The sequence below is a fragment of the Panulirus ornatus genome, chromosome 11, assembly GCF_036320965.1.
Source record: "Panulirus ornatus isolate Po-2019 chromosome 11, ASM3632096v1, whole genome shotgun sequence".
Classification (NCBI taxonomy): domain Eukaryota; kingdom Metazoa; phylum Arthropoda; class Malacostraca; order Decapoda; family Palinuridae; genus Panulirus; species Panulirus ornatus.
The window spans coordinates 27,019,286-27,045,815 of record NC_092234.1 but is presented as its reverse complement, the minus strand read 5'-3'; the positions used below and the strand labels follow the sequence as shown (position 1 = coordinate 27,045,815).

The following is a 26,530-nucleotide window of genomic DNA, read 5'->3' as shown; positions in this document are numbered from 1 at the left end:
CCTGAGGTAACTCAGGCATCCTTCTGTCTGTCTCAGCTCAATAAGCATAATTTAGCAAAAAGAAAGCAGAGAGGAACTACCTTACTTGTGTATGAAATGAACCAACCTGTAAATCTACCAGCTTGATGTTTCCAAAACTTGTTGATTCTCTTGTATAAAACAATGGCCAGTAAAATCTTACCTCCCTCTTATGTCTTTCCTTAAGATATTTTGGTAAGAGCTTGGGTTTTGATGAAACAGCTCCTCTCTGCATGTGTCTCAGTAGATTTTGGAAGGTTCAACCTCCTTGCCTGCAGTTTTCTAAAAAACATCTCTTAAATAAATGAGAGGAAGTATGACAATAATATTGCAGGGACAGATACAAACAAAATATTCTTGTCTTATGCAACAGTTATTCAGTGTCTGCAGAAAGAAAAAATGAAAAGAAGACTTGTTAGGCATTAAGTAGAATAAAGAGTCAAAAATGAAATATTCCTTTACATTTCAGTTTCAGCTTATAATATGAACAATGGCATTACACAAAAAAAGAAAACAAAAAAAACATCTAATTAGTCTTTTACCAGAACCTGCGTGAATAAAATGGCAATAATCATTTCATGAAAAACATCTCACAATTCCTACATACTTTTTGTGATGATAGACTTTATCTCCCAGATATGAGCAGTGCCAAGAGACAAGTAACTGCACTGCCGTGGAAGCTCTTCCATCATGCCACAAAGTCATCTGCATGTACAAAATGGACACTCATTCTTAATGTAATATCATACAAATCCTCTCAGTACAGTACACAGTACATAAAAATTCACAAAACTCTCAGCCCCATCTTTAATTCATTTAATGTCTGTTGAATACAAAGAATATGAATGAGATTATGACAATTCATTTGCATAAATAGATTTAACTCTAAAAGTAATTCTTATGCCTCTAATTAATAATAATGAACCATTCATTTGATCAGTAACCAAATACCTTGACACTGAACAGACTGTTCCTACAACTAATACTATCAGTTTTGTAAATTAAAGGTAAGGTCATCAACTGCTACAGTGATTATATATCAAAAGTGGTAGTTTAATGAACACCACCAAATTATATAACTGCAAAGACAGTGCTGAAAACTGGGATGATAAGTAAAGATGACGATTGTTACATTCTGCTTCCACCCTTACACATTAAAGGGTGCATAATCAGCCTACAGGCCCATTAAAACAGATAACTCTGAAATAACAGCTTCTGTTAACAGAGAGAATTGGGCTTGACACAGATTCCCTTACCATCTGGTTACATCTCCTGACAGATGACGGCCGTAATGATATACCTACTCTTCCCTTCTTCTCAAGTTGGTTAATTATCAAACAGATTTTTTTTTTTTTTTTTTTTTTTATACTTTGTCGCTGTCTCCCGCGTTTGCGAGGTAGCGCAAGGAAACAGACGAAAGAAATGGCCCAACCCCCCCCATACACATGTATATACATACGTCCACACACGCAAATATACATACCTACACAGCTTTCCATGGTTTACCCCAGACGCTTCACATGCCTTGATTGATAACACAGATAAAATCTATAAAACATTTTTTTTTTTTTTTTTTATACTTTGTCGCTGTCTCCCGCGTTTGCGAGGTAGCGCAAGGAAACAGACGAAAGAAATGGCCCAACCCACCCCCCATACACATGTACATACACACGTCCACACACGCAAATATACATACCTACACAGCTTTCCATGGTTTACCCCAGACGCTTCACATGCCTTGATTCAATCCACTGACAGCACGTCAACCCCTGTATACCACATCGCTCCAATTCACTCTATTCCTTGCCCTCCTTTCACCCTCCTGCATGTTTAGGCCCCGATCACACAAAATCTTTTTCACTCCATCTTTCCACCTCCAATTTGGTCTCCCTCTTCTCCTCGTTCCCTCCACCTCCGACACATATATCCTCTTGGTCAATCTTTCCTCACTCATTCTCTCCATGTGCCCAAACCATTTCAAAACACCCTCTTCTGCTCTCTCAACCACGCTCTTTTTATTTCCACACATCTCTCTTACCCTTACGTTACTTACTCGATCAAACCACCTCACACCACACATTGTCCTCAAACATCTCATTTCCAGCACATCCATCCTCCTGCGCACATCTCTATCCATAGCCCACGCCTCGCAACCATACAACATTGTTGGAACCACTATTCCTTCAAACATACCCATTTTGGCTTTCCGAGATAATGTTCTCGACTTCCACACATTTTTCAAGGCTCCCAAAATTTTCGCCCCCTCCCCCACCCTATGATCCACTTCCGCTTCCATGGTTCCATCCGCTGACAGATCCACTCCCAGATATCTAAAACACTTCACTTCCTCCAGTTTTTCTCCATTCAAACTCACCTCCCAATTGACTTGACTCTCACCCCTACTGTACCTAATAACCTTGCTCTTATTCACAGAGGTATAAGTTTGTTGAGTATTCCTGGTAAATTATATGGGAGGGTATTGATTGAGAGGGTGAAGGCATGTACAGAGCATCAGATTGGGGAAGAGCAGTGCGGTTTCAGAAGTGGTAGAGGATGTGTGGATCAGGTGTTTGCTTTGAAGAATGTATGTGAGAAATACTTAGAAAAGCAAATGGATTTGTATGTAGCATTTATGGATCTGGAGAAGGCATATGATAGAGTTGATAGAGATGCTCTGTGGAAGGTATTAAGAATATATGGTGTGGGAGGCAAGTTGTTAGAAGCAGTGAAAAGTTTTTATCGAGGATGTAAGGCATGTGTACGTGTAGGAAGAGAGGAAAGTGATTGGTTCTCAGTAAATGTAGGTTTGCGGCAGGGGTGTGTGATGTCTCCATGGTTGTTTAATTTGTTTATGGATGGGGTTGTTAGGGAGGTAAATGCAAGAGTCCTGGAAAGAGGGGCAAGTATGAAGTCTGTTGGGGATGAGAGAGCTTGGGAAGTGAGTCAGTTGTTGTTCGCTGATGATACAGCGCTGGTGGCTGATTCATGTGAGAAACTGCAGAAGCTGGTGACTGAGTTTGGTAAAGTGTGTGGAAGAAGAAAGTTAAGAGTAAAACATTTATAATTGCAAAATAAACATGGCATTCTCATAACATAATACAATTTATCTTGATACATAGATCTCTCTCTATATTACTTTATTCAAAATCACTCAGGCAAATTTACTGACCTCAGTTATATAACATAAGGGTTGGAAATGACTGAGATGTGTACAGATTACATTATACATTTACCAACAACTTTGTATCACATCCTTCCTCTTATGGCCATTCCTGAGAGAGAGACTTGACCTTGGCCTTCTTCCAGTTTCTATACAATTTCTCAAAGAAAACTGAATAAGATTTAATGGGTAACTATAGCATTTATAGGTAAATGGGGGAGATAACTGTAATATCCCCTCCCAAAAGCCACATGAGCTTACCACTATTTGACTCGTGACTAACTGGTATATGAGACAATACATCAGCTAAATATTATCCTTTCCTCTTATATGCTTAACAATCAAATTATAATCTTGTAACAAAAGACTCCACCCTGTTAAACGTTGGTTTACATTTTTCATCTTTTGCAAAAATACAAGGGGATTGTGATACGTAAACACTACTCAAATACACAATTATTCAAACTTAAAATAGTACTATACTTTTTCTGATACGACAAAAACTTTTTTTGGAAAATGTCTTTTTTTTTGCTTTGTCACTGTCTCCCGCGTTTGCGAGGTAGCGCAAGGAAACAGACGAAAGAAATGGCCCAACCCACCCCCATACACATGTATATACATACGTCCACACATGCAAATATACATACCTACACAGCTTTCCATGGTCTACCCCAGACGCTTCACATGCCCTGATTCAATCCATTGACAGCACGTCAACCCCAATATACCACATCGATCCAATTCACTTTATTCCTTGCCCTCCTTTCACCCTCCTGCATGTTCAGGCCCCGATCACACAAAATCTTTTTCACTCGATCTTTCCACCTCCCATTTGGTCTCCCACTTCTCCTCGTTCCCTCCACCTCCGACACATATATCCTCTTGGTCAATCTTTCCTCACTCATTCTCTCCATGTGCCCAAACCATTTCAAAACACCCTCTTCTGCTCTCTCAACCAAGCTCTTTTTATTTCTACACATCTCTCCTACTCTTACGTTACTTACTCGATCAAACCACCTCACACCACACATTGTCCTCAAACATCTCATTTCCAGCACATCCATCCTCCTGCGCACAACTCTACCCATAGCTCACGCCTCGCAACCATACAACATTGTTGGAACCACTATTCCTTCAAACATACCCATTTTGGCTTTCCGAGATAATGTTCTCGACTTCCACACCATTCTTCAAGGCTCCCAGAATTTTCGCCCCCTCCCCCACCCTATGATTCACTTCCGCTTCCATGGTTCCATCCGCTGCCAGATCCACTCCCAGATATCTAAAACATTTTACTTCCTCCAGTTTTTCTCCATTCAAACTCACCTCCCAATTGACTTGACCCTCAACCCTACTGTACCTAATAACCTTGCTCTTATTCACATTTACTCTTAACTTTCTTCTTTCACACACTTTACCAAACTCAGTCACCAGCTTCTGCAGTTTCTCACATGAATCAGCCACCAGCGCTGTATCATCAGCGAACAACAACTGACTCACTTCCCAAGCTCTCTCATCCCCAACAGACTTCATACTTGCCCCTCTTTACGAAACTCTTGCATTCACCTCCCTAACAACCCCAACCATAAACAAATTAAACAACCATGGAGACATCGCACACCCCTGCCGCAAACCTACATTCACTGAGAACCAATCACTTTCCTCTCTTCCTACACGTACACATGCCTTACATCCTTGATAAAAACTTTTCACTGCTTCTAACAACTTGCCTCCCACACCATATATTCTTAATACCTTCCACAGAGCATCTCTATCAACTCTATCATATGCCTTCTCCAGATCCATAAATGCTACATACAAATCCATTTGCTTTTCTAAGTATTTCTCACATACATTCTTCAAAGCAAACACCTGATCCACACATCCTCTACCACTTCTGAAACCACACTGCTCTTCCCCAATCTGATGCTCTGTACATGCTCATGTACATACTCAACAAACTTATACCTCTGTAATTTGAGCACTCACTCTTATCCCCTTTGCCTTTGTACAATGGCACTATGCACGCATTCCACCAATCCTCAGGCACCTCACCATGAGTCATACATACATTAAATAACCTTACCAACCAGTCAATAATACAGTCACCCCCTTTTTTAATAAATTCCACTGCAATACCATCCAAACCTGCTGCCTTGCCGGCTTTCATCTTCCGCAAAGCTTTTACTACCTCTTCTTTGTTTACCAAATCATTTTCCCTAACCCTCTTACTTTGCACACCACCTCGACCAAAACACCCTATATCTGCCACTCTATCATCAAACACATTCAACAAACCTTCAAAATACTCACTCCATCTCCTTCTCACATCACCACTACTTGTTATCACCTCCCCATTTGCGCCCTTCACTGAAGTTCCTATTTGCTCCCTTGTCTTACGCACTTTATTTACCTCCTTCCAGAACATCTTTTTATTCTCCCCAAAATTTAATGATACTCTCTCACCCCAACTCTCATTTGCCCTCTTTTTCACCTCTTGCACCTTTCTCTTGACCTCCTGTCTCTTTCTTTTATACATCTCCCACTCAATTGCATTTTTTCCCTGCAAAAATCGTCCAAATGCCTCTCTCTTCTCTTTCACTAATGATCTTACTTCTTCATCCCACCACTCACTACCCTTTCTAATTAACCCACCTCCCACTCTTCTCATGCCACAAGCATCTTTTGTGCAATCCATCACTGATTCCCTAAATACATCCCATTCCTCCCCCACTCCCCTTACTTCCATTGTTCTCACCTTTTTCCATTCTGTACTCAGTCTCTCCTGGTACTTCCTCACACAAGTCTCCTTCCCAAGCTCACTTACTCTCACCACCCTCTTCACCCCACAATCACTCTTCTTTTCTGAAAACCCATACAAATCTTCACCTTAGCCTCCACAAGATAATGATCAGACATCCCTCCAGTTGCACCTCTCAGCACATTAACATCCAAAAGTCTCTCTTTCGCGCGCCTGTCAATTAACACGTAATCCAATAATGCTCTCTGGCCATCTCTCCTACTTACATACGTATACTTATGTATATCTCGCTTTTTAAACCAGGTATTCCCAATCACCAGTCCTTTTTCAGCACATAAATCTACAAGCTCTTCACCATTTCCATTTACAACACTGAACACCCCATGTATACCAATTATTCCCTCAACTGCTACATTACTCACCTTTGCATTCAAATCACCCATCACTATAACCCGGTCTCGTGCATCAAAACCACTAACACACTCATTCAGCTGCTCCCAAAACACTTGCCTCTCATGATCTTTCTTCTCATGCCCAGGTGCATATGCACCAATAATCACCCATCTCTCTCCATCAACTTTCAGTTTTACCCATATCAATCGAGAATTTACTTTCTTACATTCTATCACACTCCCACAACTCCTGTTTCAGGAGTACTGCTACTCCTTCCCTTGCTCTTGTCCTCTCACTAACCCCTGACTTTACTCCCAAGACATTCCCAAACCACTCTTACCCTTTACCCTTGAGCTTCGTTTCACTCAGAGCCAAAACATCCAGGTTCCTTTCCTCAAACATACTACCTATCTCTCCTTTTTTCACATCTTGGTTACATCCACACACATTTAGACACCCCAGTCTGAGTCTTAAAGGCCTTATCACATTGATCACTCCATACAAAAATTTGACTTTCTTTGATGATAAGTTGGTTAATGGTAAAGCAATGATTGAAAAATTCTTACAAAACCTATAATAATATCCGTCCATACCCAAAAATCTCAATAATTCTTTCTTATTTGCAGGTGCTGGAAATTTTACAATACTTTCTATCTTAGCAGTGATTGGTTTTACACATCCCTGACCAACAACATAACCTAGATATTCTACAGTTGCTCTAGCAAATTCACTCTTTACAAGGTTTACTGTCAAATTTGCTTTGTCCAACCTATCAAACACTTCCCTCACTAAAGACAAATGTTCTTCCCGATTTTTTAATACAATACTATATTATCTATATATAGAGAACAATCTTTAACATCACACAATACTTGATTTACTAATCTTTGGAAAGTGCTAACACTGTCTTTCATACCAAAGGGCATCACTTTATATTGATACAAACCATCCATAGTTACAAATGCAGAAAAGTTTTTGCTCTTTCAGTCAAAGATACTTCCCAATACCCTTTCAATAAGTCTTAGTTACAAATTTTGCGTCTCCTATCTGATCAATGCAAACATCTACTCTTGGAACAGGATACAAGTCAGATTAAGATATTCTATTTACCTTTCTTAAATTAGTACAAAATCTATAGGCAATACTATCAGTTTTAGTTATTAACATACAAGGTGAACTCCAAGGATTACTACTTTTTCAAGCAGATAATTGTCAAGCACATAATGTATTTCTTTTCTCATTCTCTCTCTCATTTTAGGATTCACTCTAAAAGAATGCTGTTTGATAGATGTTGCATCGTCAATTTCGATGTCATGCAGTAATACATTAGTTCTCCCAGGAACATCAGAAAACAAACACCTAAACTCATTCATTATTTGTATGATCTCATCTCTTCTCAGTCTCCAAATGATCAAGCTTCTTTTTCAAATTATACAACATATTTGAATTTTCTAACAATTTGTCATGACATATTTCCATCTTTACATTCTCACTTCCATCCACATCCTCTGCATCACCAGACATAACATATGTACAATGCAGATTTGTAATGTCATCATCCTATGCAGAATTTCTATCATGATAAGATTTTATCATGTTTATGTGACACAAGTGGCTTGGCTTGCATCTTTCTGGAGTATTCACAATACAGTTCAAATCATTCACTTTTCTCGATAACCCAGTTTGGGGCAATAATACCAAAACTCGATCACCTGGTTTGAACTCTCTGCTTCTAGATTCTTTGTCATACCATACCTTCATATCTTCTTGACACCATTTCAAATTTTCTGCAAAATCTCTCTAGCTCTTCACAATATGCTTTAAAAACTGATACTATCTATTTATTTATTTATTATACTTTGTCGCTGTCTCCCACATTAGCGAGGTAGAGCAAGGAAACGGATGAAAGAATGGCCCAACCCACTCACATACACATGTATATACATACACATCCACACACGCACATATACATACCTATACATTTCAATGTCCCTGGGGATAGGGGAGAAAGAATACTTCCCACACATTCCCCGCGTGTTGTACAAGGCAACTAAAAGAGATGGGAGTGGGGGGGCTAGAAACCCTCCCCTACTTGTATTTAAACTTTCTAAAAGGGTAACAGAAGGAGTCACGCGGGGAGTGTTCATCCTCATCGAAGACTCAGATTGGGGTGTCTAAATGTGTGTGGATGTAACCAAGATGAGAAAATAGGAGAGATAGGTAGTATGTTTGAGGAAAGGAACCTGGATGTTCTGGCTCTGAGTGTAACAAAGGTCAAGGGTAAAAGGGAAGAGTGGTTTGAGAATGTCTTGGGAGTGAAGTCAGGGGTTGGAGAGAGGACAAGAGAATGGGAAGGAGTAGCACTACTCTTGAAATGGGAGTGGTGGGAGTATGTGATAGAGTGTAAGAAAGTAAACTCTAGATTGAAATGGGAAAAACTGAAAGTGGATGGAGAGAGAGGGGTGATTATTGGTGCATTTGCACCTGGGCATGAGAAGAAAGATCATGAGAGGCAAGTGTTTTGGGAGCAGCTGAGTGAATGTGTTAGTAGTCTTGATGCACGAGACTGGGTTACAGTGATGGGTGATTTGAATGCAAAGGTGAGTAATGTGTCAGTCGAGGGAATAATTGGTGCACATGGGGTTTTCAGTTTTGTAAATGGAAATGGTGAAGAGCTTGTAGATTTGTGCACTGAAAAAGGACTGGTAACTGAGAATACCTGGTTTAAAAAGAGAGATATGCATAAGTATACATATGTAAGTAAGAGAGATGGCCAGAGACAGTTATTGGATTAAGTGTTAATTAATAGGCACGCGAAAGAGACACTTTTAGATGTTAATGTTCTGAGAGGTGCAACTGGAGGGATGTCTGATCATTATCTTGTGGGGGCGAAGGTGAAGATTTGTAGAGGTTTTCAGAAAAGAAGAAAGAATGTTGGGGTGAAGAGAGTGGTGAGAGTAAGTGAGCTTGGGAAGGAGACTTGTCTAAGGAAGTACCAGGAGAGACCGAGTACAAAATGGAAAAAAGTGAGAACAAAGGAAGTAAGAGGAGTGGGGGAGGAATGGGATGTATTTAGAGAAGCAGTGATGGCTTGGGCAAAAGATGCTTGTGGCATGAGAAGCATGGGAGGTGGGCAGATTAGAGTGAGTGGTGGGATGAAGAAGTAAGATTATTAGTGAAAGAGAAGAGAGAGGCATTTGGACAATTTTTGCAGGGAAATAATGCAAATGACTGGGAGATGTGTAAAAGAAAGAGGTAGAAGGTCAAGAGAAGGGTGCAAGAGGTGAAAAAGAGGGCAAATGAGAGTTGGGGTGAGAGAGTATCATTAAATTTTAGGGAGAATAAAAAGATGCTTTAGAAGGAGGTAAATAAAGTGCATAAGACAAGGGAACAAATGGGAAAATCAGTGAAGGGGGCTAATGGGGAAGTGATAACAAGTAGTGGTGATGTGAGGAGATGGAGTGAGTATTTTGAAGGTTTGTTGAATGTGTTTGATGATGGTGTGCCACGTATAGGGTGTTTTGGACGAAGTGGTGTGCAAAGTGAGAGGGTTAGGGAGAACAATTTGGTAAGCAGAGAATAGGAAGTAAAAGCTTTGCCGAAGATGAGGTCGGTAAGGCAGCGAGTTTGGATAGTATTGCAGTGGAATTTATTAAAAAAGGGGGGTGACTGTGTTGTTGACTGGTTGCTAAGGTTATTTAATGTATGTATGACTCATGGTGAAGTGCCTGAGGATTGGCAGAATGCTTGCATAGTGCCATTGTACAAAGGCAAAGGGGATAAAGGCGAGTGCTCTAATCACAGGTATAAGTTTGTTGAGTATTCCTGGGAAATTATATGGGAGGGTATTGATTGAGAGGATGAAAGCATGTACAGAGCATCAGATTGGGGAAGAGCAGTGTGGTTTTAGAAGTGGTAGAGGATGTGTGGATCAAGTGTTTGCTTTGAAGAATGTATGTGAGAGATACTTAGAAAAGCAAATGGATTTGCGTGTAGCATTTATGGATCTTGAGAAGGCATATGATAGAGTTGATAGAGATGCTGTGTGGAAGGTATTAAGAATATATGGCATGGGAGGCAAGTTGTTACAAGCAGTGAAAAGTTTTTATTGAGGATGTAAGGCATATGTACGAGTAGGAAGAGAGGAAAGTGATTGGTTCTCAGTGAAGGTTGGGGTGCGGTAGGGGTGCGTGATGTCTCCATGGTTGTTTAATTTCTTTATGGATGGTTTCACATGCCCTGGTTCAATCCATTGACAACACGTCGACTCTGGTATACCATATCATTCCAATTCACTCTATTCTTTACACGCCTTTCACCCTCCTGCATGTTCAGGCCCCAATCGCTCAAAATCTTTTTCACTCCATCCCTCCAACTCCAATTTGCTCTCCCACTTCTCCTCGTTCCCTCCACCTCTGACACATATATCCTCTCTGTCAATCTTTCCTCACTTATTCTCTCCATGCGACCAAACCATTTCAATACACCCTCTTCTGCTCTCTCAACCACACTCTTTTTATTACCACACACCTCTCTTACCCTTTCATTACTTACTCGATCAAACCACCTCACACTACATATTGTCCTTAAACACCCCATTTCCAGCACATCCACCTTCCTCCACACAACTCTCTCTATAGCCAACGCTTTGCAACCATACAACATTGATGGAACCACTATTCCTTCAAACATACCCATTTTTGCTTTCCGAGATAACATTCTTGCCTTCCACACATTCTTCAAGGCTCCCAGGATTTTCGCCCCCTCCCCCACCCTATGACTCTCTTCCACTTCCATGGTTCCATCCACTGCCAAATGCACTCCCAGATATCTAAAACACTTCACTTACTCCAGTTTTTCTCCATTCAAACTTACCTCCCAAATGACTTGTCCCTCAACCTTACTATACCTAATAACCTTGCTCTTATTCACATTTACTCTCAGCTTTCTTCTTTCACACACTTTACCAAACTCAGTCACCAGCTTCTGCAGTTTCTCACACAAATCAGCCACCAGCGCTGTATCATCAGCAAACAACAACTGACTCACTTCCCAAGCTCTGTCATCCACAACAGACTGCATACTTGCCCCTCTCTACAAACCTCTTGCATTCTCCTACCTAACAACCCCATCCATAAACAAATTAAACAACTATGGAGACATCACGCACAACTCCCGCAAACCGACATTCACTGAGAACCAATCACTTTCCTCTCTTCCTACATGCACACATGCCTTACATCCTCGATAAAAACTTTTCACTGCTTCTAACAACTTGCCGCCCACACCATATATTCTTAATACCTTCCACACAGCATCTCTATCATATGCCTTCTCCAGATCCATAAATGCTACATACAAATCCATTGCTTTTCTAAGTATTTCTCACATATATTCTTCAAAGCAAACACCTGATCCACATATACTCTACCACTTTTGAAACCACACTGCTCTTCCCCAATCTGATGCTCTGTACATGCCTTCACCCTCTCAATCAATACCCTCCCATATAATTTCCCCAGAATACTCTGTAATTTGAGCACTCACCTTCATCCCCTTTGCCTTTGTACAATGGCACTATGCAAGCATTTCACCAATCCTCAGGCACCTTACCATGAGTCATTCATGCATCAAGTAACCTTACCAACCAATCAACAACACAGTCACACCCTTTTACAATAAAATCCACTGCAATACCATCCAAACCCACTGCCTTGCCAGCTTTCATCTTCTGCAAAACTTTTACTACCTCTTCTCTCCTTACCAAATCATTTTCCCTAACCCTCTCACTTTGCACACCACCTCAACCAAAACACCCTATATCTGCCACTCTATCATCAAACACATTCAACAAACCTTCAAAATACTTACTCCATCTCCTTCTCACATTATCACTACTTGTTATCACCTCTCCATTAGCCCCTTCACTGATGTTCCCATTTGTTCCCTTGTCTTACATACTTTATTTACCTCCTTCCAAACTATCTTTTTATTCTCCCTAAAATTTTATGATACTCTCTCACCCCAACTCTCATTTGCCCTCTGTTTCACCTCTGGCACCTTCTCTTGATCTCCTGCCTCTTTCTCTTATACATCTCCCAGTCATTTGCATTATTTCCCTGCAAAAATCGTCCAAATGCCTCTCTCTTCTCTTTCACTAATAATCTTACTTCTTCATCCCACCACTCACTACCCTTTTCAATCTGCCCACCTCCCACGCTTCTCATGCCACAAGCATCTTTTGCGCAAGCCATCACTGCTTCCCTGAATACATCCCATTCCTCCCCCACTCCCCTTACGTCCTTTGTTCTTATCTTTTTCCATTCTGTACTCTGTCTCTCCTGGTACTTCCTCACATGAGTCTCCTTCCCATGCTCACTTACTCTCACCACTCTCTTCACCCCAACATTCTCTTTTCTTTTCTGAAAATCTCTACAAATCTTCACTTTATCTTCCACAAGATAATAATCAGACATCCCCCCAGTTGCATCTCTCAGCACATTAACATCCAAGTCTTTCTTTCATGTGCCTATCAATTAACACGTAATCCAATAATGCTCCCTGGCCATCTCTCCTACTTACATACATATATCTCTCTTTTCAAACCAGGTATTCCCAATCACCAGTCCTTTTTCAGCACACAAATCTACAAGCTCTTCACCATTTCTATTTACAACATTAAACACCCCATGTACACCAATTATTCCCTCAACTGCCACATTACTCACCTTTGTATTCAGATCACCCATAACTATAACCCAGTCTCATGCATCAAAACTACTAACACTCTCACTCAGCTACTCCCAAAACAATTTCTTTTCTGAAACTAACCATGCATTCATTTTTCTCTTATAATAATAATTATGGGGAGTTAAATGAAATAAATTTTACACACAAAAATTATTTTTGAACTAAATTTTTCAAAATAGGCAAAGGTAAAGCATATCTGTGATGGTTTAAAATGGTGAAGGGCACACAACTTGTGGTAAGTGGAGGTTAGCACAGAGTGTATAGGGAATACAATATATTTACAAAGGAAGTGGGCTCTAGTTGGACCAGGAATGTTGCGGGTCCTCATCTCATTAGAAAATGAGGAACAAATTTAATGGCTCTGACATAAGTCTGAATAAGGCAACAAAGGATATATACACAGTATATTGTATAGAGTATTAAAGTGCATCCAAGCTCCGCATTGATTATACCGTACACAAAATGCACTAACACTGTTACTCATACAAACAACTGCAAAATACAGAGATCTGATTGAGATGGGCAACTAAAAAGGAGTCCGAATTAAGAATTCTGAGCAACAATAGAGACTGAAGTCTGCAAGGCTGTGCACCAAGGAATACCTACAAACAAATACCTATTAAGCAGTTTCACCAAAATGGCAGAGCTATTATGTGGCTCAATGCACATCCTGCTGTTTGAATAATAGGGGTCTTCTCTGCTGCCATCTGTATTCATGAACATAGAAAAGATGGACTTTTTTGGGGTGCAAAGTTATTTGATGAGACTGTATTCCCGAGGGTCATCTTTCACTCATGGCGTAACCTCATACAGGGTTAGTCTGATACTAAAGTATCCAATATGGTGAGGTTTAAAGATACCTAGGCAAATGTGTTAATGAATGTAAACATACATGAAACATTTGACAAAAATCGTCAAATTTCAATAAAACATCACACTCTTCCCAACATCTAAGGTTTACCAGAATCTTAATTTTGAAAAACTGATAAGTGTGCTATTGATATAATTGCCATTTACAAAGCCACTGCCATGCAGTTTTAGTTCGAACATAAACAATGCCCAACGACACCTTGCATATGGAGCTTGTAGGAGTAATTCATTTTTCAAATATCAAAAATAAGGTAAATACTGCCAACTACCAGGGTAGGTAAGGTGGAGTTTTCACAGGCTGTGTAATATCTAATGTTTCACCTAACTCAATATTCATTAGCCCCATATTTTCCCTGTCATTTATAATCCTTATCACTACTGGACTTCAAATGCATCATATCATGTTCCACCACTCATTCTACTTTCTAACCACTAAACTGTCTTTATTGTCAAATTCCATTCATGATACAAAATTAAATTCTTTAAGGCTAGGAGCTCAATTCAAGGTTAAAAAGTATAAGAATTATGATATAAAATTTATAGATCACATATAAGTATCTATTTATTTATTTATTTGCTTTGTTGCTGTCTCCCGTGTTAGCAAGGTAGCACAAGGAAACAGACAAAAGAATGGCCCAACCCACCCACATATACATGTATATACATACAAGTCCACATATGCAAATATACATACCTATACATCTCAATGTATACATATACATACAAACACACACATATACATATACACACATGTACATAATTAATGCTGTCTGCCTTTATTCATTCCCATCGCCACTCCACCACACATGAAATAACAACCCCCTCCCCCCGCATGTGTGCGAGGTAGCGCTAGGAAAAGACAACAAAGGCAACATTCATTCACACTCAGTCTCTAGCTGTCATGTATAATGCACCGAAACCACAGCTCCCTTTCCACATCCAGGCCCCACAGAACTTTCCATGGTTTACCCAAGACGCTTCACATGCCCTAGTTTAATCCATTGACAGCACGTCGACCCCGGTATACCACATCATTCCAATTCACTCTATTCCTTGCACGCCTTTCACCCTCCTGCATGTTCAGGCCCCGATCACACAAAATCTTTTTCACTCCATCTTTCCACCTCCAATTTAATCTTCCACTTCTCCTCGTTCCCTCCACCTCTAACACATATATCCTCTTGGTCAATCTTTCCTCACTCATTCTCTACATGTGACCAAACCATTTCAAAACACCATCTTCTGCTCTCTCACCCACACTCTTTTTCTTTCCACACATCTCTCTTACCCTATTATTACTTACTCAATCAAACCATCTCACACCACATATTGTCCTCAAACATCTCATTTCCAGCACATCCACCCTTCTCCGCACAACTCTAACTATAGCCCACGCCTCGCAACCATATAACATTGTCGGAACCACTATTCCTTCAAACATACCCATTTTTGCTTTCCGAGATAATGTTCTCGACTTCCACACATTCTTCAAGGCTCCCAGAACTTTCGCCCCCTCCCCCACCCTATGATTCACTTCCGCTTCCATGGTTCCATCCACTGCCAAATCCACTCCCAGATATCTAAAACACTTCACTTACTCCAGCTTTTCTCTATTCAAACTTACCTCCCAATTGACTTGTTCCTCAACCCTACTGTACCTAATAACCTTGCTCTTATTCACATTTACTCTCATCTTTCTTATTTCACACACTTTACCAAACTCAGTCACCAGCTTCTGCAGTTTCTCACATGAATCAGCCACCAGCACTGTAACATCAGTGAACAACAACTGACTCATTCCCAAGCTCTCTCAACCACAACAGACTGCATACTTGCCCCTCTCTCCAAAACTCTTGCATTCACCTCCATAACAACACCATCCATAAACAAATTAAACAACCATGGAGACATCACACACTCCTGCCGCAAACCGACATTCACTGAGGACCAATCACTTTCCTCTCTTCCTACACGTACACAAGCCTTACATCCTCGATAAAAACTTTTCACTGCTTCTAAAATTTGCCCCCACACCATATATTCTTAATACCTTCCACAGAGCATCTCTATGAACTCTATCATATGCCTTCTCCAGAACCATAAATGCTACATACAAATCCATTTGCTTTTCTAGGTATTTCTCACATACATTCTTCAAAGCAAACACCTGATCCACACATCCTCTACCACTTTGAAACCTCACTGCTCTTCCCCAATCTGATGCTCTGTACATGCCTTCACCCTCTCAATCAATATCTTCCCATATCATTTCCCAGGAATACTCAACAAACTTATACCTCTGTAATTTGAGCACTCACTTTTATCCCCTTTGCCTTTGTACAATGGCACTATGCAAGCATTCCTCCAATCCTCAGGCACATCACCATGAGTCATACATACATTAAATAACCTTACCAACCAGTCAACGATACTTTCACCCCCTTTTTTGATATATTCCATTGCAAAACCATCCAAACCCGCTGCCTTGCCAGCTTTCGTCTTCGGCAAAGCTTTTACTACCTCTTCTCTGTTTACCAAATCATTTTCCCTAATCCTCTCACTTTGCACACCACATCGACCAAAACACCCTATATCTGCCACTCTATCATCAAACACATTCAACAAACCTTCAAAATACTCACTCCATCTCCTTCTCACATCACCACTAATTGTTTTCACCTCCCCATTAGCCCCCTTCACAGAAGTTCCCATTTGTTCCCTTGTCTTATGCACTTTATTTACCTCCTTCCAAAACATCTTTTTATTCTCCCTAAAATTTAATGATACTCTCTCACCCCAACTCTCATTTGCCCACTTTTTCACCTCTTGCACCTTTCTCTTGACCTTCTACCTCTTTCTTTTATACATCTTTCACTCATTTGCATTACTTCCATGCAAAAATCATCCAAATGCCTCTCTCTTCCCTTTCACTAATAATCTTACCTCTTCATCCCACCACTCACCACCCTTTCTAATCTGCCCACCTCCCACGCTTCTCATGCCACAAGCATCTTTTGCGCAAGCCATCACTGCTTCCCGAAATACATCCCATTCCTCCCCCACTCCCCTTACATCCTTTGTTCTCACCTTTTCCATTCTGTACTCAGTCCCTCCTGATACTTCCTCACACAAGTCTCCTTCCTAAGCTCACTTACTCTCACCACTCTCTTCACCCCAACATTCTTTGTTCTTTTCTGAAAACCTCTACAAATCTTCACCTTCGCCTCCACAAGATAATGATCAGACATCCCTGCAGTTGCACCTTTCAGCACATTAACATCCAAAAGTCTCTCTTTCATGCGACTATCAATTAACATGTCACCCAATAATGCTCTCTGGCCATGTCTCCTACTTACATATGTATACTTATGTATATCTCTCTCTTTGAACCAGGTATTCCCAATCACCAGTCCTTTTTCAGCACATAAATCTACAAGCTCTTCACCATTTCCATTTACAACACTGAACACCCCATGTATACCAATTATTCCCTCAACGCCCACATTACTCACCTCTGCATTCAAATCACCCATCACCATAACCCGGTCTCATGCATCAAAACTACTAACACACTTACTCAGCTGCTCCCAAAACACATGCCTCTCACAATCTTTCCTCTCATGCCCAGGTGCATATGCACCAATAATCACCCATCTCTCTCCATCAACTTTCAGTTTTACCCATATCAATCTAGAGTTTACTTTCTTGCACTCTATTACATACTCCCACCACTCCTGTTTCAGTAGTGTTACTCCTTCCCTTGCTCTTGTCCTCTCACTAACCCCTGACTTTACTCCCAAGACATTATAAGTACCACATAAAATATCACTTAATCATCTATTGTACTCAGAAGCTAAATTGCAGAGGAGTTACAAAATCTTTAGATGGTTAAACAGCAAATTGGTTTTTTGGTACAAATGATTTCCTGAATGTATTGGTGTGCTGCATAGGCAGAGACTGTCTTTTTTCTGACCTTAAAAATGCACTGTATTGGTGTAGGTGGGTTGCATCTTCCATGACCTTCTCCACCTGCTTCATTGCACATTCCTGACACAGCATATCCAATGTTTCAGTGTTTGCATCCAATTTCCTAGCTTTCTTAACAATTTTCCCAAGTTTTTTTTTCTATCTTTACTGATTAGCTTGCCACACCAGGCAGTAACTGAAAAACATAAAACTGATTCTGTAGTTGACCTATAAAAAAGATCAATTACTGCATTGTTTATATGTAGCCTATTTAAGATATGTACAAAGTGCAATCTTTGATTACATTTCTTATGCACCATATCAGTATTTGCATCACCTTTTAACAGGTATGACATTTATGATACAGATTACCTTTACAGAACAAGATCACTCAATATCCAGAGATATTTGCAACATGAGACTATAGTAGTTCTTTACTAAATTACCATTTCTAAAATAAATCTTAGACTATTTAGAGAAGTTTCATGGGGTTTTCATAGGTTCTGATGATTTCTATACATTTTTCATCTATTTTCAATAAAGGCAATGAAACTGGCTTTGGGAAATGGCTACATATGTCTTTTGGTGTTTTATACAGTTCACGGTGATGACAGAAATACCTGACGACTACTTATCTTTTGAGGAAAAGGTGTACAATTCTGCCATCACCAAGAATATGGGAGGGTGTTACAGAGCATGGATGGAATGGATCAAGAATAGTGAGGATGTAAGGAAAGATTGGATATGCATGGGTATGTGTATATGCACCTATGAATATGAAGACTGTACGAGGTAAGGATGAAATGAGCTTTTCTGAAAGATTTGAATGACTGTATAATAGATTTTGAAAACAAGAGAAATGCGGTCATACTGGGTGATATGAATGCGAAAGTGGAATGAGATGAAATTGATGAGATAGTTGGTAAATGGTGAGTGCCTGGAGTTAATGAGAATGGAAGCTATCTTGTGGATATTTGTGCTGAAGAGGATTATTCCATGCAAACATCTTTTTTCAGCACAAGGTGATCCACAGACATACATGGATGAGGTATGATGAAAGAGAAGAGCAAAAGGCTTTGATTGACTATGTGGCAATGGATGAACGGTTGAGAAAGGCTTGCTGGATGCTAGAGCTGTGAGAAGACTCTTTGGAGACTGACCATTTCGCAGTTCTTTTGGGAATGAGAATCAGGGAGAAGTGGAGGTATGGTGTGAGGAAGAATGGAGAGGTAAAAGTATTGGCAAGTGAGAAAATAAATCTAGTTAAATACCAGCATGAGTATGAAATGAAGGTAACTGAAAGCTTAGATGGAAGTGCAGTGAACGTAGGAATGCAGTCATGTGTGAATGAGGTGTTTAAAATGTTAAGAGAAATACCAGTAAAGGTTGTAGAATGAATAGTTGGGTACAAGGTAGTGAGATACAGGAATAAAAGGGGTAATGCATGGTGGACAGAAGAGTTTAGAAATGCTGTTGAAGAGAAGACAAATGCATATGGTCTATTGCTCAATAGTAATGTACTAGTGGAAGTTCAGCAAAGGAGGAAAGAAAGCAAAATATGTAAGCAGAATGTTAAGAAGTTGATAGAGACAGCAAAGAAAGGGTAAATAAAGATTTTGAAAGAAAGGTAAGCAAAGTTTCGGGATAATAAACTATATTGGAGGGAGGCGAAAAGGGAAAGAGGTGGATGTAAGAGTGGAAATGTTGATGTGAGAAATAAGGAAGGGGAATTGCTGAATCAAAAGGAGGAAGTGAAAGGAAGAAGGAAAGAGTATTTTGAAGAACTGAGGAATGTGGGAGGAGAGGCAGCAGTTATTACATGCAAGGGTATGGAGGAGGGAAGGAAGAGGATACAAGTGCAGGGGTCTACAGCAAAAAGGGAGGTAAGAAGGGCAATAATGAGGCACCTGGAGTGGATGGGATTATAGCTGAAATACTGAAGTAAGGAGGAAAAAGTGTGATAGAGTGGATGCATCTTATATGTAATTTAGCATGGAAAAAGAAGATTATGCCTGTGAATTGGGTGAAAGCTATTATTGTTTCTTTATTCAAGGGAAAAGGTGCTAAGAATGTACGTAGCAATTACAAAGGAATAAGTCTGTTAAGTATACCAGGAAAAGTGTATAAAAAAATATTAACTGACAGAGTGATGGAAGTGACTGAATGCAAAATAAGTGAAGAGCAAGGGGGTTTTAGGAAAGGTAGGGGATGTGTGGATCAGATTTTTGTAATAAAGATGACTGTGGAAAAATATTTACCAAAAGGTAAGAAGTTGTATGCAGCTTTTATGGACCTGGAGAAATTGTATGACAGGGCCAAGTCAAATGCATTGTGGGATGTGTTAAGGATATATGGTATAGGGGGACAACTGTTGGATGGTGTAAAAGCCTTCTATAGAGGAGCAATTGTGTATGTATGAGTGGATGGAGGGCTGAGCACAAGTAGGTGTGAGGCAGGAATGTGTGATGTCACCTTGGCTTTTAAATATATATATGGATGGAGTGATAAGAGAGATGAAAGCAAAACTAGTGAAAAGGGTTGCAGAGATGGGTGTGGTGGTGAGATATGGTGGCTGCAGATGATACTGTACTGTACTGTACTGTTTGTGGAGAGTGAAGAGGAGATGCAGAAGGTTGCAAGTGTGTTTTATGATGTGTGTGTGTAAGAAGAGGAAATTGAAGGTAAATGCAAGTAAAAGTAATGGTGTTTGAAAGGAATCAAAGTGAAAAACCATATAGCGTGAAAGAAGAAAGTGTACTTAATTGTGCTTTGGATATGGTGGGAAAAAGACTGGAAGAAGTGGGGGAATTTAAGTATCTGGGAGCTGTCTTGAGTAAGTGTGGTGATATGGAAGGAGAGATAAGGAAGAGAGTGGTACAGGGCAGAAGAGTCATTAGGTCCCTTAATAGAATAATGAAGGATAGAGGGGTAAGTAGGGAAGTAAAGAGAGGATTAAGGGACAGCATAGCCCTCCTAACCCTGACCTATGCAGCCAAAACATAGACATGGAATGAGGCACATAGGTCAAGAATCCAGGCTGTGGAAAAGAGCTATTCGAGAAGATCATGTGGTGTGACTAGATGGAATGAAGAAAAAAATGATAGAGTGCATGAGAGATGTGAAATGGTAAGGAATGCAAATGGAGTGAATTGTGGAGTGGTAGAAAGGGTGAAATATAATATTTTGAGGAGGTTCGGATATGTGGAAAGAATGCAAGACTCAGGGTTTACAAAGAGTTTGTACGATAGTACAATTAAAGGGGTTGGTGTAAGTAGAAGATCACCTGTGACATGAGCAAATAGGGTGGAGGAATACTGGAAGGAGAGAAACACAAGAAGAATGCATGGAATGATGTATGCGAGGGAGGTATGCAAGTACAGGGATATGTGGAGACTCTTTTGCTGTGGCTTCCCCTTGATGGGAGTTCCCAGAGGGAATAGGCATCAGAGATACAGATATATAGGCTAAGTCCTATGTTATGTGCAAGGCTTTCCTATCCTAATCTTTTCTACACTAGTCCAAAGTTAGTGTGAGAATGACTAAATGTTGGTGAGCCAGGTTAGGCTGGATTAGGTCTTCTAATTAGATTAGATTGTTTCACTGAAGATCGTTTTTTTGTTTCAATCCTACTACTATCCTTTGCTTCAAAGCCCTGTCCACTTTGTGGGAGTCAAGATTCTTGCAGTTACTAGTATAGTTGCTTGATGTCATCTCCACAGGCAAATGTGAACTAAATGCACTCTAATGTTTCACAATACCATTTCCATTTATTTCCAACTAAAACAATAATGCAGAACTAATCTAAACAATAATTCATAAATTTCTCTGATCTGCATACTCCTTCCTATTATCACTTACTCATTACTGCAGAATAAATCACTGTACTCTAAGCCACAGGTAAAATTTTACAATACAGACATGCAGTTTCTGGGATTTTTTTTCTTATGATCTGATGTTGCCCTGGTAAAGATACTTACAGATCCTCTTCCGACAATAAGCCTCCTGAGTAGTCCTCTATTGGTAGCTCCTTGTCTAAACTTAAATCTAAGAGTGTGAATTTTCTTTATTCACTGTTAAAAATGATCTGTTATTAAATCAATCAATAGTGGTATGACTACTAGGAGAGGGGAAATGTGGGTATAATTGAAAAATAAATAATGGTAAATAAAAATAAAGATAAAAAACAAAAAGATAACCTGCCTATTTCAATGTTTCTCATGCCTTAGGGCATCTATCATTAGTAAAATTTCGGTAGGATTACAAGGAGGGAAAAATGTGGGGATAATCAATAAATAAATAATGGTAAATAGAAATAAATATTATACTTTATTTTTTCATGTATTTTGCTTTGTCACTGTCTCCCGCGTTTGCAAGGTAGTGCTAGGAAACAGACGAAAGAATGGCCCAACCCACCCACATACACATGTATATAGGTACACGTCCACACACGCAAATATACATACCTATACATCTCAATGTACACATACATATACACACACAGACACATACATATATACACATGTACATAATTCATACTGTCTGCCTTTATTTATTCCCATCGCCCACCCGCCACACATGGAATAACAACCCCCTCCCCTCTCATGTGTGTGAGGTAGCGCTAGGAAAAGACAACAAAGGCCCCATTCGTTCACACTCTGTCTCTAGCTGTCATGTAATAATGCACCGAAACCAAAGCTCCCTTTCCACATCCAGGCCCCACAGAACTTTCCATGGTTTACCCCAGACGCTTCACATGCCCTGGTTCAATCCACTGACAGCACGTCAACCCCGGTATACCACATCGTTCCAATTCACTCTATTCCTTGCACGCCTTTCACCCTCCTGCATGTTCAGGCCCCGATCACTCAAAATCTTTTTCACTCCATCTTTCCACCTCCAATTTGGTCTCCCATTTCTCCTCGTTCCCTCCACCTCCGACACATATATCCTCTTGGTCAATCTTTCCTCACTCATTCTCTCCATGTGACCAAACCATTTCAAAACACCCTCTTCTGCTCTCTCAACCACACTCTTTTTATTTTCACACATCTCTCTTACCCTTACATTACTTACTCGATCAAACCACCTCACACCACATATTGTCCTCAAACATCTCATTTCCAGCACATCCACCCTCCTGCGCACAACTCTATCCATAGCCCACGCCTCACAACCGTACAACATTATTGGAACCACTATTACTTCAAACATACCCATTTTTGCTTTCCGAGATAATGTTCTCGACCTCCAAACATTCTTCAAGGCTCCCAGAATTTTCGCCCCCTCCCCCACCCTATGATTCACTTCCGCTTCCATGGTTCCATCCACTGCTAGATCCACTCCCAAATATCTAAAACACTTTACTTCCCCCAGTTTTTCTCCATTCAAACTTACCTCCTAATTGACTTGACCCTCAACCCTACTGTGCCTAATAACCTTGCTCTTATTGCACACCTGCCACAAACTGACATTCACCGAGAACCAATCACTTTCTTCTCTTCCTCCTCATACACATGCTTTACATCATCGATAAAAACTTTTCAATGCTTATAGCAATTTGCCCCTAACACCATATATTCTTAATACCTTCCACACAGCGTCTCTATCAACCCTCTCATATGCCTTCTCCAGCCCATAAATGCTGCATAAAAATCCATTTGCTTTTCTAAGTATTTCTCACATCCATTCTTCAAAGCAAACACCTGATCCACACATCCTCTACCACTTCTGAAACCACACTGCTCCTCTCCAATCTGATGCAGTGTACATGCCTTCACCCTCTCAATCAATACCCTCCCATATAATTTACCAGGAATACTCAACAAACTTATACCTCTGTAATTTGAGCACTCACTCTTATCCCCTTTGCCTTTGTACAATGGCACTATGCAAGCATTCCGCCAATCCTCAGGCACCTAACCATGAATCATACATACATTAAATAACCTTACCAACCAGTTAACAATACAGTCACCCCCTTTTTTAATAAATTCCACTGCAATACCATCCAAACCTGCTGCCTTGCCAGCTTTCATCTTCCGCTAAGCTTTTTCTACCTCTTCTCTGTTTACCAAATCATTTTCCCTAACCCTCTCACTTTGCACACCACCTCGACCAAAACACCCTATATCTGCCACTCTATCATCAAACACATTCAACAAACCTTCAAAATACTCACTCCCTCTCCTTCTCACACCACCACTACTTTTTATCACCTCCCCATTAGCCCCCTTCACTGAAGTTCCCAGTTGCTCCCTTGTCTTACACACTTTATTTACCTCCTTCCAAAACATCTTTTTATTCTCCCTAAAATTTAATGATACTCTCTCATCCCAACTCTCATTTGCCCTCTTTTTCACCTCTTGCACCTTTCTCTTGACCTATTGCCTCTTTCTTTTATATATCTCCCATTTGCATTTTTTCCCTGCAAAAATTGTCCAAATGCCTCTCTCTTCTCTCTCACTAATAATCTTACTTCTTCATCCCACCACTCACTACCCTTTCTAATCAACCCACCTCCCACGCTTCTCATGCCACAAGCATCTCTTGTACAAGCCATCACTGCTTCCCTAAATACATCCCATTCCTCCCCCACTCCCCTTACCTCCTTTGTTCTCACCTTTTTCCATTCTGTACTCAGTCTCTCCTGGTACTTCCTCACACAAGTCTCCTTCCCAAGCTCTCTTGCTCTAACCACTCTCTTCATCCCAACATTCTTCTTTTCTGAAAAACCCTACAAATCTTCACCTTCGCCTCCACAAGATAATGATCAGACATCCTTCCAGCTGCACCTCTTAGCACATTAACATCCAAAAGTCTCTCTTTCGCGCACCTATCAATTAACACATAATCCAATAACGCTCTCTGGCCATTTCTCCTACTTATATATGTATACTTATGTATATCTCTTATCCCTGGGGATAGGGGAGAAAGAATACTTCCCATGTATTCCCTGCGTGTCGTAGAAGGCGACTGAAAGGGAAGGGAGCGGGGGGCTGGAAATCCTCCCCTCTCGTTTTTTTTTAATTTTCCAAAACAAGGAACAGAGAAGGGGGCCAGGTGAAGATATTCCCTCAAAGGCCCAGTCCCCTGTTCTTAACGCCACCTCGCTATCGCGGGAAATGGCGAATAGTATGAAAAAAAAAATGTATATCTCGCTTTTTAAACAAGGTATTCCCAATCACCAGTCATAAATATACAAAAACAAAAAGATAACCTTCCTATTTCAATGCTTCTCATGCCTTGCAGCATCTATCATTAGTGAAATTTTATCATCAAAACATGTACTCAAATGAATCAGAATGTGTTTGGTTTGGAGGGTAAACAGTTAGTTCAGGTGTCTGTAGATATAATTATCTGACCCTGTGTGGGAAAGATCTCATTGGCATCACTTTGATCACCTAAATCTATGGTCACACAAATGATATGTACAACTCACATTTGATAGGATTCAAATATTATGACATATGGGGGCATTCAGTGATTTACATGATAGAAAATTACACTTTTCTAGACATCACAGTTTCATTCAATTTGTATTTTGACACAGAAACCTAATAAAACTCGATAAAATGTTTTTTTCAGCTGTCCACATAATGATCACTTTCATAATACCCTCACATTGAGAAAGAACATCATAAAGTGAATCCGAACGTCATAGGTGTCCCATCTGTTCGTTCACTATTTGCATGAATTGGACGGGTCTTACTAATGCATTATAAACACTCAACTACTCGTTTTTAGTGTTTTTACCTAACAATTTCCATTCACTACAAATCCTTGCCCACTTTAAGAGAACTTTAAATTGACGGTATTGAAGGTGCAGAACTTAAAATACCACACTGTAAATGAAGTTTATTCATTGTACAAAAGGCAACAGTACTAATTTCGTTAAGCTCTATCACTTAGAAAACGTGAGTCCGTATTGTAAAATTTTACTTCACGCAATGCCAGACTGCATCACCTCTAGTGAGTGCAACTCTACTGAAATTCTTTTCTTACAAACCTCAAAATTGTATCAAGTATCCATGAAGAAAACTTTAATACTAACTGCTAGCCTTCCCATTAGTTAAGTACATGATTGTCATTATCGTTATCAATGTGTTAATATTTAGTGTTAATTAGCACACTTAGCACTACCTTCTTCATGACAGACTTAGCGACTTACTGTGTGACACACGGTCACACACCTCACCTTCAACTAGTTATGAAATCCAAATAAGATTCCTCTACAAATCAATAGTCCAAAATGCAATGTGAATCAGTTATGAGCAAAATTCGTCTTAATATTACCTTTTTTCATAGATGAACACTTCAAATGGCATAAGGTTACAACGTTGTCACGTCAGCGAACGACACAGGCCAGCGACCACACTCGGCAGCGACCAACACTTTCCTCAGAAAATTATAAATCTTGATAACGTTACTATTTGTACATAGAGAGATTACTAAAGCATTCCTTTTGTAAACAGTTACAGAGAAACAAGAAAAAATCAATACAAGACGGCCAGCCAACTGAATTTCCTTACAATATGTTCTTTGTCTCCTCAACAAAGCTGACTGGAATAAATTACGTAACTTATTTCCTGACTTTACTTGGGTAAATTGCTCTC

The 26,530-nt window shown here is 40.0% G+C and overlaps 1 long non-coding RNA gene across 6 annotated transcripts in view; it reads right to left on the bottom strand.

The window, feature by feature from the left end:
* The window catches only part of LOC139751381 (uncharacterized), a 59,456-nt gene extending 33,155 nt beyond the window's left edge, over positions 1-26,301 (bottom strand). Inside the window, exons 1-4 of one of the 6 annotated variants that reach the window (XR_011713334.1) lie at positions 26,211-26,301; positions 17,926-18,114; positions 626-723; positions 182-300 (exon numbers count right to left, since the gene is read on the bottom strand). This is a non-coding gene — a long non-coding RNA (uncharacterized lncRNA). The other 5 variants (XR_011713337.1, XR_011713333.1, XR_011713336.1 and 2 more) reach the window with 5 other exon arrangements.
* Positions 26,302-26,530: the final 229 nt, after the last annotated feature.